Source organism: Lotus japonicus, chromosome 1 (assembly GCF_012489685.1).
Source record: "Lotus japonicus ecotype B-129 chromosome 1, LjGifu_v1.2".
Classification (NCBI taxonomy): domain Eukaryota; kingdom Viridiplantae; phylum Streptophyta; class Magnoliopsida; order Fabales; family Fabaceae; genus Lotus; species Lotus japonicus.
In genome coordinates this window covers 69667758-69685713 of record NC_080041.1, presented here as the reverse complement: position 1 = coordinate 69685713, position 17956 = coordinate 69667758, and positions in this window count along the sequence as shown.

Genomic DNA, 17956 nt, shown 5'->3' with positions numbered 1-17956 from the left:
AAAAATTTCAGGGACTTATTTTCGTACGAGGTACAATTTCAGGGACCCTTAGAGTATTTAAGCCTATAATTTATTATCCGATAACTACATAAGTGCCCTTCAGCAACAATCTCCTCGAACACCTGCGTACTTAAATCAATCAAGGCTAGTTCACCATTTAGTTTTCTGAAGAATATACCACCCTTCTTCCCCACTCCAACAGAAAAAGCAACGCCATGTAAGGGTCCAACAGTGAAAAGTTTAATCCACGATTCCATCACACCGAGTTCACCCAAAATTCAAATGTGGAAAGTTGTTCCTGCATATTGTGATATGACTGCAATGGATCCATTTATCACTACCAAGCTTTCCCACATCCATCTATCACTCATATATAAGGGTAAGGGCGTTGTAAAGAAAACATCGTTGCTCAAGTTAAAGGACGCCAAATGTGTTTCATAACCATGTTTATCTCGGATACTCAACCATCGCGAAAGCCATAATCAATAGGCATATCAAGTTTCCTCCAAGAGTTGTTTTTTAGGCTATATATCTCCCAAAAGGGTTTCCAAGAGGGGCATCCAAAGAGTGAAGGAGGGAGCCCCAAGCAAATACCAATTTCCGAATGGCAACGGAACCCGAGGGGCCCGCTCGAATCCGATTTTACGGGTAAAACCCGATATATTGGGTTTGGGTTTGGTATTGGTGAAACCTGCACCCGAACAATATATATGAAATTGCAAAACTACTCTTACATATCATGTTAACAACTTAATTTGTTAACAAATTGATCATATTTGAACATTAAGGTATCGTATTTTTTGACAAAAAAGATATAAAAGGTTTTTTCACAACATAAATTGATTATAGATAGATTATAAATTTGATTTTCACCCATGTGTACGATACAATGAAGCTTTTTTTTTCTCCTTTTACGTTTCCATCCTTTTAATGTTACGTCTTGAAAACATTGGAAACATAAATGGTTGGAAGATGGCCTTGTGAAATTAATGTTCCCTAAGTTGTTTCACTTATCAGTCCAGAAGAACTGTAGGATCAATCAGATGGGGGAGTGGCACTAGGGGTGTCCACCGGTCGGTTTCGGACGGATTCGGGCCAAAAAAGCTCGATCCGACCAAAACCGACCACCACACATACTGGACCGTGACCGTCCGAGAAGGTTATCGGTTTTTTCGGGTTTCGGGTTGGGCGAATAGCGGGTTACTCGGGTGGGTTCATGCGGTTATTCATTCAAATCCAGAAATTTTGGCAAAAAAGAAGAAGAGATGAGAGCGAGAAAGAGATACAGAGAAACCATTTAAATCCATAACTTTTCCGGAAAAAAACAGAAGAGATAAACGTGATAAACTAAAAGATAGAAAATAGAGAGATCAAAAGCTGATCTTGCTGCTGCGGAGCTTCAACGACAACGTCTCGGTGGAGCTTCGAGATGGGAAGAAGAAAGATGCTCGATGGGGCCAGAAAGGTGCACTTCACCACTTCCTGCGGCAGAATGAGATGATAGGGTGATCGATGGTGGCTCCTTGGGTTCTCTTTGGACTCTGGGTAAATAATTTGTGTGAGTGTAAGTGGGTAAGTGATATTGTGTCCTTACTTTGAATAAAAAAATATGTTTTTACTTTTACTTATGTATATAAATAATTAATATATGAGCTTGCAGCTTTATACACGTTTTGGAGAAAGAAATATTGTATTAAAATGTGTTTGCAGCTGGCTAGAAGAGAAAAGTTATAGGTACAGAAGCTATATTCAGTAAATATAATGATGAAATGACACCAGGAGACAAGAAGTGATTACACCGCACATTTATTTATTGATTTTATCACAACTTTTGAGATAATATGGGACGTTGTACAGGTAAAGAAAGGGAAATAGGTAGTCAGGTACTCATATATCACATGCATATAGCTTTATGAACAGATAAGTTAGATGGTGGGACGGTCGGTTCGGGTACCGACGAAAAATAAAATTCATATCCGCACCCGACCGTTAAAACCGCATCTAACCACGTTTTTTTCATCCGCACAAACCGGTACCCGACCCGACCCACCCGTTTATTCATTAAAATAGTCGGATTTCTCGGGTTTCGGACGGGTCACGGGTTGGTGGACAGGCCTAAGTGGCACAATGGCTCCTAGCGTTGGAAATTCAGGTGGCAGAGAGGGTTGAGTGTTCGGGAGCAGGAACAAGTGACGGCTCTTAGGCACAAAATTGCTTCTGTAAATTTAAAACAGCACACTCATGACAGATGGTGGTGGACCCTTGATTCTGGGGGCACATTCACAGTCAAATCAACATATTTATCCCTTTGGTAGAAGGTTCATTCTAATGGACTTATAGATTTGGGCCTTATGCACTTTATCTTTTACTATCTATAGTTTATTAATATAGGTTTATTGTCCAAACTTTTATTAGGTGTCAACTTCTAGAATATTCTATTTATTAGGATGATGACACTTGTTGGTCATCTAGAGAATTATGCTTAGCTTTAAATTGTATCTTTTACTCTTGAATGGATAACAAGAAAATTGAAGTATTTTATCTTTCTCTTTATTTTTCTTAGCTTAGCTTTTAGGGTTCTTAGCTTTCTTGCTTGATAGGAATTAGCTTCCTATCAATTGGTACTTTCATCATTCTGTACTCATGCCTATGCCAACAAATCTGTATCCTTGTCACTATTTTTTCTCCCTGCAACTATATAAATATTAAATTAGATGATTTTTCTTGGCCCTCTTTTGGCCACTCAACCTACATGAGAGGATTGTTCTCATGGTTTATCCTTTTTATTAAATAATCATTTTGTTCTCTAAAAAATAGATGATTTTTCATTGTATTAAAATTTTAATTATTTACCTCTTTGTAAATGAGTTTATTTTTGTAAGTGAGTTTATTATTATTTAGCTCATATGAGTTAGGGGAATTCTATAGGACACAATTAATTACTTTTGATTTAAAGAATTATTAATTAGTTAACTTTTTCACTAACCCGTTTCCCTCCAACTACATAAATTAGTAACAGAAGGGTGTATTATATGAGAATGATCATTTTATATGAGAATATAGGAATAAATCATGATCGTTAGATCTAATTATGAATGACTAAGATTAAAACGATTTAATAGTCATGTGATAGTCTCATGACCACTTAAAAATGTCACTTCACATAGCCTATGTTGAGGTATATGCATTGGATTTGTCAAAGGCATGAAGTATAAGTCATTTTGCAGGTTATTTTTTTCTATAGGCAAATGTTAGTTGTTAGTAATGTTGGTAAATTAGTCCTTCTTAGGTATCGAACCATGGACCCTTATGTCTCTTATGTCTCTAGCTCTTACCACTTGAGTTATCCTTTGGGGGCAGTCATTTTGTAGGTAAAAGTTCAAAGGGATTAGATACTGATGTACTAGCTTAAAATGTCTAATATACAAGAACTTGCTCTATAACAATATTCTCAATTTTATTTTCAATATAATTTTCCAGTTGCAAAACATAAATAAGAATTTTCGCGATGTTTATTATTAGCTCATATATGTTATTTAAACGGTCTCTGATAACAGTTTCTTCTCAACAATGTTGTCATTGAGTCTGATTCCACCATGGCCCCATGGCTGTGGGATGGGCCGTGTCACCTATAGATCGCCCCAGTGCTCTTCTGAATGATTTGAACCACATCGATTACTTGGTGAAGCAAGATAACTGTCTAAGCATCAATCATATTTTCAGAGAATCAAATATTTGAGGCTGACAAGCTTGTTAAGGAAGGAATTAACAGGGAAGAGGTGTTGTGGTATTGTATGGACAATTTTGTCTAATTTTTGCGGTGTCTTTCTTCCTGCGTTGTGTTACTCGAAGGCTTTTGCAGGTTGTATCAGCGGGCTAGTTAGGCGTTCCTGTTTTGTCTGTTTATGCAGGGCAGGTGTGATCTTTCCTTGCTGTCATGAGACTATAGTTTTGGCTGTGTGAGCAACTCGCTGTCGTAGGCTACGGCTGTAATGTGGATGCAAGGGCCAACTCTTGAAAGTGCTGGACGTCACCTCTTGCTAGTTTTGCTTTGCTGTCATATCTTAGCTTAGTTCACCTTTTGTTTTTAATTTACTATGTTTGTGTTGTACTGTTTCTTCCTAATTTTCATTGTAATTCTCTCTTGCTTTTTTCTCTTGTAGCTGACTTTGAGGCTTTAGTCCTCTTATTAATATATTTGTTTGGTTTTACCAAAGAAAACTATTAAATTGTCATATAAAAATTAAACAATACAACATTTAGGTTAACGAGGACAAAAAAAAAAAGCAAATTGGACTGGGCGAGACCCCTGAGGCCCTCGCCCAGGGATGCTTGCCTCAGGGCGACACGTGAGCCAGGGAATTGGGCCTCCCCCGTGAGGCCCAACCGGCCCACTAAAGACAGTTAAGGGCGTCAAGCCCAACCCCTTGCCTATAAATGAGGGGCGGTTACCAATTGTAAGGGACTTTTTTAGCTCATTTGATAAATGAAAAACTGGAAATTCAGTGACACACACTCTCTCTCTCTAAGCGGTTACACACACTCTCTCTCTAAGCGGTTACACGCTCTCTCTCTCTCTAGATTCTCTTATTGCAATCATTTCACTCTAGGTACTATACCTTCTTTCTATGTTCTTGGCTGGAACATTTGGCGCCGTTTGTGGGGAACGGTAGATTTCGATTCCCGGACTACGTGGGTTGTGATTTTAGTTGAGAGAAGTTCGAAATCCTGTGCAATTTTCTCTGATTTTCGTGTTTTTGGTTGAATTTCTGGTTCGCGGTTGAAATCTGATGGAGACTCGTCGTCGTCGACGCAGCGAAACGTTGGAGCAGAGGCGCGGTTCACCACCGCGTCGTGTGAGGGGAAGGCCGCGCCGTGAGGAGGTTCGTCGGGAGCAACCTGAGCAACCGACTTCTCCTCCGCCTCCTCCTCCTTCTTCTCCAACGCCTCCGTTACCTTCTCCACCGTCCTCACCTTCACAACAAGGATCTCCAGCACGCTCGCCGGAGATCTCAGGAGGAGGATCGTCGTTACCTCAAGCTCCGATCACTCACAGAGATTGGAGACGCTTGATCCGCAACGTTGACAACATACGACAGCGGAATGATTACTTGCAGGAGCAATTAGATTATTATCGTCTTGAGCAGCAAGACGAAGGAGAGCGGGAAGCAGAGGTTGTGGCAGAGTTTAAGCCATTCTCGGCGGCGGTAAGAGAGGTAGCCATACCTGACAACATGAAGAATCTCGTTCTGAAGATGTACAGTGGAAAGACGGACCCAAAAGATCATCTGCTTTACTTCAGTACAAAGATGGTGGTAAGTGCTGTAACACCCCGATTTCGGTGGCGTCACTTTAGTAACCAAAAAGAAAACAAAGCGGAAATACGTGAATATTTTTTTTTGATATTTGTTCTAAGTAAATAAAGACTTGACGAAATAAAGACTCGACGACGAAGGATAAACATAACTAATGTACAGATACATTTACAGCCCCCGCTGTAAGTAGCAAGCCACGTCACGAGTAACCTCCAGTGACGAAAAAGTGACGGAAAGTAGTGCCCGTAGGCAAATATGTACAAACCGAAATAAAAGGTCAAGTATTCAGAATACAGTCCTCCCAACGAAAGTAGGTCAGCCCAAAAACAGCCCGAAGACCTCCTAGTCCGACCAACTCTCTGTGATTCCCGTAAAGAGAACCACACAAAAAGTTAAAGGTCGGGGACCTACCCTGCCCCAAAATGAGAAACTGAAGACCAGAGCCACAACGCTACTCCTACCCTAATCCTGGCTAGAGGAGCACACCACAGCACTCCCAACTACGCATCATCAAGATCGTCGTCTGAATCTGAATCCAAGACGACTAGGTCTATGGCTACATCTGTCTCCACAGCTGGTCTCGCGGGTTCTGAACCTGATCCCAAATCAACAGCAGCCGCAACAGTGGGTGAGCTAGAGTCTGATGAAGTCCCTCCCACAAGCACGTCCTCCGAGGGGTCCTCGTCGTCCGAAGGCGACGGTGGTGGTGGTACTACAACTCCAGGTCCACAGTGCACACCCGGTGGTAGGTTGAAGCTGACGGTGTAGCGTCTCAAAACTCCGTGCGTCAGGTTTCCCATCCTATCGACGCGATCCTCCATTATTCACCCTGAATAGATAGCTCGGTGACCGGGGGGGTCGACCACCCATGAGCCCGGGGTGTCCTGATCCAGCATCTCAAACCTAGCCCCCCCCCGAAGGGACGACCATCTCGAACCAGTCCGCCATGGACATCTGACAATAAGGACATACATAGCCTCCCAAACACAGGTAGCATGCGCAAGGGTCAACTCAATGAATTACATAATAGTACATTCAATAGGTAAAGTTTAAGCAATAGCTACGTAGGCTTAGATATAAATGACAGCAATATAAATTGTATATATTCCCAAATGATTATAAATAAAATTTGCGGACAATTAACATATCTCAAGCAAGATTAACAATTAGCAATCACACACGGCAACTAAGTCAGTATGTATGGTGCATGAATGCAATGACGAGGAACAAGATGCAATCCGGAAGGATGGGCACCATCGAGTCAGCCCTAACACCGGCCAAGGTGGGACCATTTCTGCTCGGGTGTCTCTTATACCAAACAAAATGTAGTCAGATCAGCAGTGAACCCGCAAGTCTGCCATTTCCGTCTGCTACTAAGAATCACCGCAGTGTTCTTATGTGGAAATCCGGGTCTTATGACCATTTTTGGAATCCACCGAGGTCCGGCATCCCACCGTGTATTAACCTCAAAATGTGTGCATGAATGCAAAGTGATTAGCCAAACAACGTCTCCGACCTCACTCGTCACGTCGTCACGTGTTCTAGGTAACTTATTGTCTCTAAAAAGAATACCCTAAGGTAAATGTCGATTCTGCGACAAAATACAATTAATTATGAAAAGAGTGCAATCACTCGTGATAACTTCTCGAGTTATCCGACTCATCTCCATCCGATGATCAAAAACTGCTCAGCGAGCAAAGAGTACCAATGTACTTGGAACTTATAGTTCCCCGGCTTATCCTTTAGATAGCCAAACAACAACCTGCTCATCGAGCAAAAGAGCATCAACGTACTCAAAAACTTATTAATTTCCCGGCTTATCTTTTAGATAGCCAAACAACAAAACTGCTCATCGAGCAAAGAGTATCAACATACTCGGAAACTTATTAGTTCCCCAAAACTTGGACTCGGCGACACTCCTCATTTTCCAAAACTAATATTCAAGTCCTAAGCTCTTATTTGAGATTGTGATCATTATTTAAAGGTTCAGAGGTTGTTTAGTGTCTTATGAATTTTCCTTGTAAAGTAGTTTTCATTTAGTTTTTTCTCTAATCTTATGAGTTTAAAAGATCCCATAATCCCAAGTAACTCCCAGAGAAGGTCTCGATCCATTAAAACAATAACAAGGCCAGAACCCCCGTTCATCCCGTCAAACTTTCCCAAAATCTCATGATGAGTGTGGCATAACTGCCCGTTATCCTCACTCTGACGTACAACAGATATATGTGTATTTGCATAATCAAAGTAACACAATCCAACAGTTATGACACATATATCAACACATCCTAGATTAACCATTTAGCACATAGCATGTGAATCAATATCAACACATCCTAGATTAACCATTTAGCACATAGCATGTGAATCAATCTAAAAAACAATTCAAGCGATAAATGATTATCAATTGTCAGTCGTAGCCTCAGAAAACATTTTTCCCAGTCAAACACAATCAAGTGCATAAACAGTAAATCAAGTCGAATTCGTCGACACCTAGAGCATTAGCTAGTATTCAGTGAGTAGCCCTCACCTGTAATTCCTCCAGCGTGTTCCTCAAGCTCTCTTTCACAACCTTCCTCTTCAGCTCCACAGAATTCCTCAAACGAACCTTAGAGAAAAATCACAGAATTCAATCACATTGAGTCAGAAACTCAGCAAACAAGCATCATAAACTCCGAAGTACGATAATCTAACACGTTAAGACAAGTTTTCGAAAAACGAATTCCCCCCCCCCTTGGAGGTGCTCTCGGCCACACACACTAATTGTGTGCGCCGATTTTTCTTCGATCAAACTTGATTCCTAGGTTATCATTAGTCGTAACTAAGACGAATTAAAGCTCGGAAAAATTATCGGATCAAAAACTGTCGCAGGGGTATTTTGGTCAGTGTTTTTAGCTCGGAATTTCAAAATTGGAATTTCGAAAAACAAATTAGATAGAAATTTCACTAACGACGTTTATGACAACTAATCCTACTGACACTAAGCTAAGTCGAGAGTTTTAAACCGAAAGAGCAGAGCTTTTGTCAGAAAATGGGTTTTTGGAGCAGAATTGAAGCCCGGCAACGATTCGGCGAGTTTAAACAAAATGTAATCCGCTAGAAGTACTCTTGGGTTGGTAGGGAATATGTTTAGACACTAAAATCAAGCTATTTGGACAGTTTTACGAAAAGCTCGAAACTTTGAGCACAGAAAAACATAGAGAAAAACGACGGAATTGACGATCAGAAGTATGGAATAGCAATTATACCTCGATGCCTACGCATAGCAACTGTCAGTGAGACGATCAGGCAAGAAACAGCGAAAATCTTTTCTCCTCCCTCTCCTCTCAAGCTCGCGGCCAACAATGGTGGAATGGTGAGAAATTTTTCATTTTTTTGCTATTTATAGGTAATGGAAAATGCGGGAAAATGAATATTTCGCGATTCCGATTTTTCCTGCGTATTCCTCTGTGAATTCTAAGATAGGTACTGGCGACAGATTTCCAGAACTCAAAACAGGTTTCTTGGAATTAAGGCAAACGATCCAAAGTCGGTGTGAATCGATTTATCCCGAAAAACTACTTTTTGCAGTTGATGTCGAATGAGAAAACTTCATTCTGAAGAAAGATTCAAAACATCGAAAAAAATAGGTGTCCGCGGGTGAAATCTCCGTTTAAAGCTCCGAATAGAAAAAGTCTTCATCGTCGGTTGATTTTAGGGTTCTTGAACTATCAGGAGTTCAGTTTCGGCAAACTTCCGAGAATTGGAATTTGACATTCGTACATTCCAGGGTTTCGTATCGAAACGCTTGTCATGGAAAGGAATAAGAGAAATTCTTATATTCCTCTTGAAGATTTTTGGAATTTATTCTTATAGTGTTCCAAGGGTTAAATTAATCTTTTCCTAAGGTTCTTGTCCTATGCGTAACGAATAATACTTGTGTCATAAGTTTCGTCGATTCGAATCTTTTCCTTAACCTTCTCGTGAAATATCTTCTCCATACACTTATTCCATTTAATAAACGTTTATCCAGTTTTCTTACTTCACCTTACATCGAACTTATTCGGGAATAAGAAATTTCACTAATTTATTTTAAGCTTAAAAACTTGGGTCTCACAAGTGCAGCTTCTGATGCGGTGAAGTGTAGGATGTTCCCAACAACGTTCAAGAGCACGACGATGACTTGGTTCACGACTTTGCCTTGAGGCCCCATTATGAACTTTCGCGATTTCTCGTCAAAATTCATTGTTCAGTTCTCCGCAAGCAAGGTCAAGCAGGTCACGATTGATGACATGTACACCGTTCGCCAATTAAAAGGTGAAACTCTAAAGCAGTATGTGAGGCGGTACAGTGCGGCATCTGTTAAGATCGAGGAGTCGGAACCGCAAGACTGTGCGCGCGCATTCAAAAACGGCCTACAGCCGGAGAAGCTGAACAACAAGTTGAGTCGGAAGCCAGTTTATACGATGGCGGCAATGCGTGCTCTGGCGAACGCGTATATCCTTGATGAAGAGGATGAGGCGCAAAAAGGTGCACGCTTATCACTTAGGTGGCAAGGAGAGCGAAGGACGTCGGCAGTAAAACCCTTAAAGGAGAATGATAGGCCGCCATGGTGGCGAGGAAGCCTCGGGAGGCGAAGCCAACAGAGATTTCAACCTTCCCCTCGAGGGGGGAGGGGGAGACGGTGTCCGTAGGTAGCCCGGGCCAGACAAAATTTTTTCAAGTAATGAAGGCGACACAAATGATTGGCGGACCAAGGGAACCTAGGCGGCCCACTAAAGGTTGCAGCCCAGATACATGGTGCGAGTATCATCGGGCGACAGGCCACGTCACACAGGAATGCCACGCCCTGAAACGCGAAATTGGAAAGGTGGTGACAGCAAAGCATCTGGCGAGGAGGAACACGAAAATGCAAGGCGACAAGAGCTTTACGTCTTGCGAAGTTGGCACGTAGATGGAGGCTTCGGAGGAGGTGGTGTCACGAATGCGGCGAGGAAACAACATGCTAGAGCGGTACACGCAGTCACGGAGGTCCCATTCGGCTTTCACTATCCTGCAATCACAATTTCATTCGCTGAATTTTTTGGGATTAAGCCTCATTTTGATGACCTGATTATAGTCGTGCTCCGTGTTAACCAGCTCAACGTGCAACGCGTGCTTCTAGATCAGGGAAGCTCGGCAGATATCATTTACGGCGATGCATTTGATCGGCTTGGTTTGAACGACGGGGACTTAACTCCCTACGCGGGGTCTCTTGTGGGGTTCGCGGGTGAGCAAGTGTGGGTAAGTGGCGTCCTTGACCTTGACACCACATTTGGCGAGCGCGAGAGCGCTAAGGTGTTGAAAGTAAGATATTTAGTCCTGCAGACGGTGGGGTCTTACAACATGATAATCGGTCGTAACACCTTGAATCGGTTGTGTGCCGTGATCTCAACAGCACATCTGGCGGTCAAATACCCATTGCCAAGCGGGCATATTGGGAGAATTGTTGTGGACCAGAAGAGTGCAAGAAAATGTTACAACAGCACGGTGGAACGTTACGGGCGGAAAAATACCCCGATAGGACACCGATGCAATGAGGTCGATGTGCCAGAGGAGAGCCTTGATCCAAGAGGCGAAGGGCGCATTAATAGGCCCACACCGATTGTGGAAACTGAGGAACTGAAATTTGGAGATAGAATCCTGAAAATCGGGACTAGGCTGACTGAGAGCTAGGAAAAGTGTCTGGCAAAGTTGTTGGGCGAGAATCTGGATCTTTTCGCATCCAAACTTCATTTTCCATAGGCTGGCTTTTTACCCCGGGATCAAGCCAGTAACTCAGACACGCTGGCGCATGGGCGACGAGAAGGAGAAGGCAATTCAACAAGAGGTAAACAAATTACTGGCGGCGGAATTTATCCGCGAGATCAAGTATCCCGCATGGTTAGCGAATGTGGTAATGGTGAAGAAGGCAAATGGGAAATGGCGCATGTGTGTGGACTACACGGATCTGAACAAGGCATGCCCAAAAGATTCTTATCCATTGCCAAGTATAAACAAACTGGTGGACGGAGCATCCGACAATGAGTTGCTGAGCCTGATGGACGCTTACTCAGGTTATCACCAATTCAAGATGCACCCATCAGATGAGGACAAAACGACCTACATGACTGCCAGGGTGAATTACTACTATCAGACAATGCCGTTTGGATTGAAGAACGCCGGGGCGACATATCAACGGCTGATGGATAGGGTCTTTGCATATCAGGTGGGGAGAAACATATATGGAGGTTTACGTAGATGACATGATCGTGAAGTCCGTTTTGAGAGCGAACCACCATGAAGATTTGTCGGAAGCTTTTGACAGGCTCCGAAAGCACAACATGAGACTCAATCCAGAAAAGTGTTCTTTCGGGATACAAGGAGGAAAGTTTTTAGGCTTCATGATAACATCGAGAGGGATTGAGATCAACCCGGACAAGTGTAAAGCGATACAGGAGATGAAGAGTCCAAGCAGCGTGAAAGAGGTGCAACGTTTGACGGGGAGGATCGCGGCCCTTTCAAGATTCCTCCCTCACTCGGGTGACAAGTCAGCTCCATTCTTCAAATGCCTCAAGAAAAACACGGCTTTCGAGTGGAGTCCAGAGTGCGAGGAAGCTTTCAATCGCCTTAAGGAGCTGCTGTCCGCACCGCCCGTTCTATCGAAACCTGTCCAAGGTCTTCCCTTGCATTTGTATTTCTCTGTCAGCGACCACGCAATCAGCTTAGTAATTCTCCAAGAAGTGGATGGCAAGTAAAAAATAGTCTACTTTGTGAGCCATACACTTCAAGGGGGGGGGAGATCAGGCACGAGAAGATAGAGAAGGCGGCGCTCACCGTACTCGTGACCGCCAGACGCCTAAGGCTTTACTTCCAGAGCTTTCAGGTAAAAGTAAGAACTGATTTACCTTTGAGGCAGGTGTTGCAGAAGCCAGACTTATCGGGAAGACTTGTCGCGTGGTCGGTGGAGCTGTCAGAATATGGTTTGCAGTATGACAAGGGAGGAAGGGTTGGAGCGCAGGCTTTAGTAGATTTTGTGGTAGAGTTAACACCAGAAACCGGCAAGAGAATAAGTACGCAATGGACGCTGTTCGTTGATGGATCGTCGAATGAGAATGGAAGCGGAGCAGGGGTGACGTTGCAAGGACCTGGGGAATTAATACTAGAGCAATCTCTAAGATTTCAGTTCAAGGCAAGCAATAATCAGGCAGAGTACGAGGTGTTAATTGATAAAGGTTTTTTCCTCATTGTTTGTACTGCTTTGGAACCAAACCCTTATGATTCAATCGTAGTAAAGCAGATACGAGTTTATCGTCCTTAGGGATTGTGTGAACATCAGTTCCACCAGTTAAATATCGATTCGAGCGGATAAAAAGATAGTTGATTGAATTGTTTTTGTGGTTTTTAATACAAAAGAAAACAGTAAAAGAAGGTTTACGGAGATAACAAAGAAGAAAACGTATTTAGAGTGCATTCACCTAATCCTCTAATTGTATCCACTCAATTACTTTTGTAATGGTTCATTTCATTTATGATGCCGAGAGCTATCCACCTAACTATCCCTAGCCTAGGTGAATCTATCAGTTGGAATTCCTAGACGTAATCCCTTACCATCTAGAAAACCCAAAAGGAACAATACAACTCAAATTCTCTCCCAAAGACATTCACAATGACCAATTCATCCTAAAACAAGGTACCCTAGGCTTGCGAATCTCCGTTGTCACCCGGAAACTCCTGTTAGAACTCAAAACCCCACCTGTCACGTGGAAGCTCACTATTGTTCCTACCTAAGATAATCTCACCCTAAGACAACTAGTTCATTGAGTGGTTTCTCTCTCGAACTGGACCCGCAATTATCTCCCGATCTCATGCTAGTCCATAGAAATCTAACACAAACCAATCGATACTTGAAGTGCAGAAAGAATAACTTTAACACACGGCGTGACCTAAGACATATGCGTTCTACTTTCATTGATCTAAGAATACACCAACTCATATCAACCTCTCGATCAGGGAAAGTTGAGAAAGGACCCTGATGGCAAAACTTTATGTGGCGGGCAAGGACGCTTTGGAAGGGTCAACTAAGGGTTGGGGACACTCGATCCAGTAAAATGGGAAAAGGGTTGTTTCGTCCTTTTGTGTAAATAATGTGGGGTAAGCTGGATGAACAACAACTCGAAGGTACCGATGGGCTAGACGGGGTTCGGGATCGATCTGGTAAGGGGCGAATCGCTCGCGACCGGGGCGGGGCATCGGCAAAACCCAGCCATGGGGTCCTAGGAATTGGGGATCCATTTCAAAGAAGAAGAAGAAGAGGCGGTTGAAGGAACTATATCAACGCTGTCGCAGAGGATTTCGAAACACCTTAAGCAAGCCCAGGCGTGGGGATGCAATTGGAAGGGGGAACGGTTGATGTCACACAACACCTGGCTAAGGAACGGGGAAAAGGGGAGTTTGATTCCAAGGTCAAGGAACATGTACTCATATATAAAAAAGAAATGGGAATATTTTAGGTCGTTAAAAGTGCAATGCTGCCAAAGGCGGTCTCGGCTCCGAAAACCTGTGGTACGAAGGAGGTTTTCTAATGACGGGGTGCTGCAAAGCCCGCCAGCCCTGAGGGCAAGGTCGGAAACAGAGTCATCATTGGACAGTTCCGATGGTTGGCGAGGATCTCTTGGTCAGGAGCGTCCAGGATCGGGGTAGGAAGGGTGGCGAAGGTTTTAAGGCGGTGAGTCTTTATTTCCTCCACGGAAGAAAGGGCTCCCGTTGAAGAGATTCCGGGGCAATACTTTGAAGGCATCATGAGAAAAGAGGGGACGGGAAAACGCAAAAGAAGAAGAAGGAGGAGAGAACAAGGCAGGGATGAGGAAACTAACCAGGGAGAAGTGGCGCGGAGAGGAGCGGGAAGGTCGGAGATTGCTGGGCAGTCGAAAGAAGCCGGCATTGAAGTAGGAGGGTGTAAGAGTCAGGGGAGAATGTGAAGGTAGTTGGTAGTAAAGGATGTGTTAATGAGATAAGGAGAAATGATTACTTGGGAAGGGGACGCGTTTTTTGGGGGAGTGGGAACGACCTATTAAATGGGGAGGCATAACGGCTAAAGCTGATTGGTTTGAATTCAAATTAGCAGGCTTTATCATGAATAGAGGGGACGTTTCGAGGACAGCGGTTGAGATTCTGCAGATTCGTTGACCTTTGCATTTCCTCAGCATATTACGTGTGGCCCACACGTGCCAAGCCACCATGATTCGCGTTGAGCACACCTGCAGCTGGGCGAGCGAATCAAGCACTGTCGCCACAAACCTACTTGTGGACTCGTGAGTTCAGAGTGGCCCGTTAAGAAAATCAAAGTTTGGCTTTACCTACTACGCCATGTTGGCAATTATTCTTGATCACTAGGCCTTGACAATTAGTTAGTTTTTCTCATGCTTGTCGCCCCTGTTATTAAAGACACTCTTAGCTCTCATGCTTCGAGCTCGGTGTCTTGTGAACTTATGGACTGGGCGAGACCCCTGGGGCCCTCGCCAGGGATGCTTGCCTCAGGGCGACACGCGAGCCAGGGAATTGGGCCTCCCCCGAGAGGCCCAACCGACCCACTAAAGACAACAATTAAGGGCGCCAGGCCCAACCCCTAGCCTATAAATGGGGGGCGGTTACCAATTGTAAGGGACTTTTCTAGTTCATTTGATAAATGAAAAACTGGAAATTCAGTGATACTCTCTCTCTCTCTCTCTCGAAGCGGTTACACACTCTCTCTCTAAGCGGTTACACGCTCTTTCTCTCTAGATTCTCTCATTGCAATCATTTCACTTTAGGTACTATACATTTTTTCTATGTTTTTGGCTAGAACACAAATAAATAAAATAATTGTGTTTCGAAAAAACTAAAACAAACACATTCATAAAAGAACTTACAAAATTTATGGTTTCTTATTTCTAAAATAAATTTTATTCTTTTAATCCATAAATTATCTTTAAAAAACACATATTTTTAAAAATACACACAATAAATAAAATGAATACCTCGTGCATCGCACGAGTCAAAAGTACCTGTTAACTGGATCAAATAGGATTGCATAAATAGGAAAAAACTATTTTCTACCTGTTAATTTATGAATATGCCTCCTTTACTATGACAAAAGGTTTTAACACTTTCTTTGAGATTTGCGGGGTTTAAAAGGTCCACATACAAAGGAAAAGGATATTAATATACAGTTCCTAGCGGTTTAGATTCCTGCAAAACCCGTTGAAAACTGTACAAAAATTGGTTTCATTTACAGTTTGAAAGCCAACCTTGATTATACTTGTAGAATAGCAACCAGGTAAAGTATAGGTGAATCACCAAGACAATAGTTGCATGCATGAAAAACTAGACTCTCAACCTCGCAAATCACCTACAATCTCCACTAACTTCTCTTAATCAGGTCCGTCCTTCATGTAAATATCCAATTGGAAGAAGACTTTCCTTAAAAATTATTATCCGATGTGATGCGAGCCGTCTTTCGACTGCAATATTCTGCTCGAGCTTTCGGGTACTTAAATCAAATAAGGCTATATCATCATCATTACCATTTCCTTTTTTAAAGAATATATTACCCTTCTTCCCCACTCCAATAAGGGCCGGTCCTAACATTTTGGAGGCTCTGAGCAAATAATAAAAATGGACCCTTAATAATTTTTTTAAGGAACATTATCTATTTAAATTATTTAGTAAAGTAGGGTAGTTTTTTGAGAAAAGGCAACGGACGTGTGCTCCAGTCAAAAAACCGTGGCAAAAAATCTAAAAAGGCAACGGTTTCTAAGCTGTTGCATAAAAACTTTAGGCCACACTTTAGGAAGCAACTCAAGACAAAGCTGGAGAGTGCAGAATCAGGCTATAAGGTGCATCTTCTTCGGTTATGATCAGCAGAAGAAAAGGCAACAGTTTCAAAGCTGTTGCATAAAAACTTTAGGCCACACTTTAGAAACCGTAGCCTTTGCGAATTTTTTTTTGAGGCCCCTTCATTTTGGAGGCCCTGGGCTGTGGGCCTGCTTGCACAGGCCCAGGGCCGGCCCTGACTTCAATAGGATACATAAAGTCATGCAATGGTCCAACAATATTGAAAAGTTTAGTCCATGATTCCTTCACACCGAGCTCACCCAAACATTCTCAATATTAAAACTTTCTCCAGATTACACTGTCTTCGAAGATGGTTGTCCAATTAACCCAGACCTATTCTACTCTCTCGAGATATATAGCCTCAAAAGAGTAGAATGGGTCTGGGTTAATTGGACAACCATCTTCGAAGATAGTGTAATCTGGAGAAAGTTTTAATTCTCCAATCACCTTAAAGTCTTTTCTAACAAGATCATAACCAAATCCAAGAGGAAAATTTTCAACACGACCAAAATAAAGTAGAGACTCTAGAGGGCTGGGAGGAATAACTTTGACTTCCTTAGTGGCTGGATTCCACAATACAAACTTCTTTCTTGTGGAGAGACAAAAAATGCCATCAATACCGGAACCCAAAATCTGAATATCTCCTCTTTCATGCTCTTGAAATTGAGGAGGCCAATCTAATTTGGCTTTGTTCTCAAATTTTTCACCTGAAAGCAAATACGGTGCTCTGTCATAATAACCGATATAATATTGTGGGATAAACGATAAATGCTTTAAGAGAAGAGATGTATCATCATAATAAGAGTGATGTTTGGATAAAAAATTGGCGTGGAACATGCTCATGAAATAAGGGTTTTCAAGTAAATGCTCATAAATAATTGTGTACACATGTGAATCGGTTAAGAGATTTAAGAGGCAGCTTAGACAAAATGGTAAAGGAAATATCATCAGGTATCTCTTTTGCCATAGAGTTAACTTATCTCAATTGAGATAAGGAATTGGAGAAATGAATGAGTTTGAAATAATTTTCATGTTTCTGTTTTTAAAAGAAAATAAAGAACACAATTAAAAGATGCATGTTTATGTTTTTGTGGTTTTTTATTTCTAAAACTAGGAGAAAGAACACCAATTTTTCATTAACGACAATCTTATAATTAGGTGTTTTCAAAACAAGATTTTTTCCATAAGCAATTTTTTATACAAAAATAGATAATATTAGTGAGAAACAATCATTCTCACTGGATTTAACAACCATCGTTAACTAAAGGCACCGTAGAACAAAAACACCTAAGACACAAGCAATTCCCAACAATGAATTCAAAACTCAAAACAATCCAAAAGAAAAAATAACAACATATACTTAAAAAACTACACCTCTCAACAACTCGCCACACCCACCAAACCCCACCAAAAGACGACAACCCCAACAGAAACAGAGGCAGCTCACTAACAACACATTGTACAATGTGTGAGCATTATTAACAATCATTCTCACTGAATTTAACAACAATCGTTAATGAAAGACATCCCAACAAAAACACCTAAGACACAATCCACCCCGAACAATGAATTCAAGACTCAACAATTCAAAGAAAGACAACAACATACTTAAAAACTACACCCCTCAACAACTCACCACACCCACCAAGCCCCACCAAAAGACGACAACTCCAAGAGAAACAAAGGCACCTCACTAACAATGCATTGAACAATGTGCGAGCATTATTTTCAAAAAAATGGGTGTGTATGCTGAACTTGTTGTTAATACGAAC